The 3,577-nt window shown below is 31.8% G+C and overlaps 1 long non-coding RNA gene across 1 annotated transcript; it reads right to left on the bottom strand.

Moving 5' to 3' along the window:
• Window positions 1–776: 776 nt before the first annotated feature.
• On the bottom strand, window positions 777–3,531 carry LOC105461472. Its single transcript, XR_975941.1, has 3 exons — window positions 2,920–3,531; window positions 1,855–2,194; window positions 777–973 (listed from the first exon to the last, which is right to left on the bottom strand). It is a non-coding gene; the product is annotated as an uncharacterized LOC105461472 (long non-coding RNA).
• Between the last annotated feature and the right edge of the window lie 46 nt (window positions 3,532–3,577).

Below are 3,577 nucleotides of genomic sequence, written 5' to 3'. Positions count from 1 at the left end.
GACTTACAGCGTTCGAAAGCGTGAATCTTTACCTTTAATTTGCGCACTCGATCAGTATTGTGCGATTTTTTTTACCGAGTTACTCAACATTGAAGTAAAAATGACCATTTTTGCTTTCGTATTCAATAACTCAGTAAAAAAAAATTGCACAATGCTGATCGAGTACGCAAATTAAAGGTAAATATTTACGCTTTTGAACGCTGTAAGTCGCATTTGTATGCGATTTTTATTTCACTCCATGGAACTTCACAAATTTAGTAAAAAATTTTTAAATTTGATGCATCTCCATTTGCATCCGTGCAGCTTTATAAAGAATCAGTAAGTCATTTAATGAATTATGGACTACGAAAGTAGAGACTTTAAGCTGTGAAATGCTTTTTGATCATTATGTTATGATCATTTTTGAAGTTACGCTCTCTTGAAATTTGCCTATTTTTAGCGATCAGAATAGGTGATCCTTTAATTTTGGCGCGGAGTGTCTTTATTTATAATTTATTGTTAATGCAAAATAATTATATATTTGTTATTCGTGTATACATATGTTTCAAAGACAAAAAGATATCAAATATAAATAAAATATTCCAAATACAAATCAATTATAAAATGCATAAAAACATGGAAAAATTGCAAAGGCAGGTGTCTCATATAGACACTATATGCAAAGGGATAAAATGCAATCAGTTTTATATTGCAAAAAGACAGGTGTTTCATATATAGGATATTATGCAAAGGTTTAAATACAATCTTATTATTATTATTATAAAATATTAATAAAATTGAAAATAATAATTTATTACCTTGTTTTCTTTCAATCCATGACTACTAATTTGTAATTTATTGTTGATAAGACTAGGATTATAATACTGCTGCACAATTTCCTTTGGTATTCCATGTATCATTTGTTTGTGCCTTGCTAGCGAAGACATTTGCGTGAAATTCTTATCACAAATTGAACACGAATACGGTTTAATTCCTGCACATAAATAAAAAAAATATTTATAAAACTTTCAAAGGTTATCAAGTTTACATGTATCTCATAAATGACTTGTATCTTATTTTTCACTTTATTTTATATTTAAGTATGGGCAGAATCAACTGCCTATGTTGCTAATTGACCTAATTGATCAATATAAAATATAAAATTTAATATAGAATCTGTTGATTGATCCAGGGAAAATCTTTAAGTATCTTTGGTCACTGAGTGGTACGATCAATCATATTGTGGGCTAATGGGACGCTCCCTTTAACCTTAAACTATCACACCATATTTGCCACTCAAATCTACCACACTGGGTAAAATTTATCCAGCTTACCTATTTTGTTGCGTAACTTTGGTTCAAACGCATCAATTTAAAACTTTTTTTTTTAATCTATACGCCAGACAATAAGGTGACTGAATGGATAGTAACACTCAAAGATCTTCATGAACAATTTGCAAAAATGTAAATCAGTTTTTATATCTTTCGAAAAAGGCTGATTTTTCTTTACATTGCAGTTCTTTTCAGAGGCGAATAAAAAAAAGTGAAGCATAGTTTCTAAAAAAACATGAGTGGTATTTTTAAAAGAAAAATACTTCATATGGCTTCACTTTAAAAAACATTTATTTGACCGAGTGAACTAGACTGATTGTCGAACTTTACGCATGGAATGGCAATACCAAGTGGAATGACATGGCTTATGATGGAAGGTTGTAGAGGACATTTGTAAGTTTTTTTCCCCCCACATTGCGACCCCACTTCTTCAATCCTGTTGGAATGGCACGCATTTAAAAAATGGTCTGGGTGAATTTTACCAAGGTGTGATAGTCTAGGGTTAAATATATGTATTTATTATATTGAATACTTGATATCTCACCCGTATGCATTCTACAGTGTCTTATAAGATTCGATATATGACTGAACTTCCTCCCACAGACTTCGCAAATATAAAAATTTGTTCCCAAATGAATGTTCAAGTGAGTGCGCAAATCTGCTTTGCGAAAGAAACCCTTTCCACATATATGGCATATTTGGGATCTTTCTCGTAGATGTAAACTCCGATGGTGATAATCTAATTGTGAAGCACGATCAAAGGTTGAGTCACATTGGAGGCATTTAAACATTTTCAGCATGTTGCACAATAGGCGCACCTCTGCAATTATGCCAATTGCGAATGAAATTCCACGTTACTTTCCTGTCTAATAACCAGGCGTTTTCTAGAAACATATAAAAGTATCGCAGTCAGATGTTTATCTGGGGCTGTGTTTGCTTTGACACAGTGCTCACAGCATCTCTTCATCCTTGTTGTTTAGCAAGTGCTAAACAAGGACAAATGATGCTTATAAGCGCTATAAGCCTCAAACCAAACAGCTGGAATCTATTGCTTATATATTTGAATTAATTTGTTGACTAACGTGTATTTTTCTGGTATAAAACGGTTGAATTATTCTCTACATAAGAAATTTCATTTTATCAAAATTATTTTATGGCGAATTTTATTGAACGCACTAGTGCATTCAATAATCATTGGTGCATATTACTGTACATTATACATTGATTTAATTCGAGTGTAAAAATGAAATAGATCGAATAATAAAATACCTAATATATATTTTACTGAACAGCACAATAAAAGTTATTCCAAAATTTACTATCAGCACTGAAACTCTATAGTTTACGTTATGTGCATAATAGATTTTAAGCACTGACAGTGAATTTTGTAACAGTCGAAGTATATTAAAGATTTTTAATCCGTTTATATATTTATGTTAACACACATTTTTACATCAATTTGCATCGATTACAATGGTTTTAATGTGCACCAATGTGCATTAATTAGTGTATCCAATTGATTCGCTTTAATGAGTACTCAAACAGTTTCATGCATGTAATAATACTAATATTATTATGATAACACTTTGCATGATGCTCCATTTCTAACCTTAAAAGCAATGCAATCGAAACATTTTCAGGACATTTTTTATATTCATTCGCGACAAGTGTTACAACACTCAAAATGTCACATATGTAGTTACGAATTATTCCATTTTATTTATGCTCTGACAATTCACATAAAAAAAATCAAATATAGGCTTCACCCGTTTTAAGAACACAATAAAGATAATGATAATCAATTTGTAATTTTTAGGCTGACTGCACACTTTAGGGTGCAATTTCACGCAGCGTCAAGACGCTAGCGATTATCCCCACTCCGGCCGCCTCAACCGGTCAACGCGCATCCGATCTGCGCATGACATTGGCTGTCATTTTTCGTTGACGAAACGCTAGCAAGCAAAGAGATTACAGTTCAGCACACTCTATATCGATTTAGTACACAATATTGTCATTAGAGCGTGTAAACGATAATTCTTCAATTCTCGTTAACGTTTTATTTATATTCAATTTATATTTATATAACGACAACAAAAATATTTAGCAGACATCGCGTTGTGGTAAATGAAACTGTAACCTAACCTAACCTAACCTATCTCCTATCTCAAACCTAACCTATCTCAAACTCGGAAGCTCACGACAGGTATAAATAATAGTATTATACTTAACGGGATGTTTATTTTACATTCTTTCATAATTCTATGATA

This window comes from Wasmannia auropunctata, unplaced genomic scaffold (genome assembly GCF_000956235.1).
Source record: "Wasmannia auropunctata unplaced genomic scaffold, wasmannia.A_1.0 LD286928.1, whole genome shotgun sequence".
NCBI classification, from domain to species: domain Eukaryota; kingdom Metazoa; phylum Arthropoda; class Insecta; order Hymenoptera; family Formicidae; genus Wasmannia; species Wasmannia auropunctata.
Note: the sequence above shows the minus strand (reverse complement) of the source record. Positions and strands in the feature narration are given on the sequence as shown.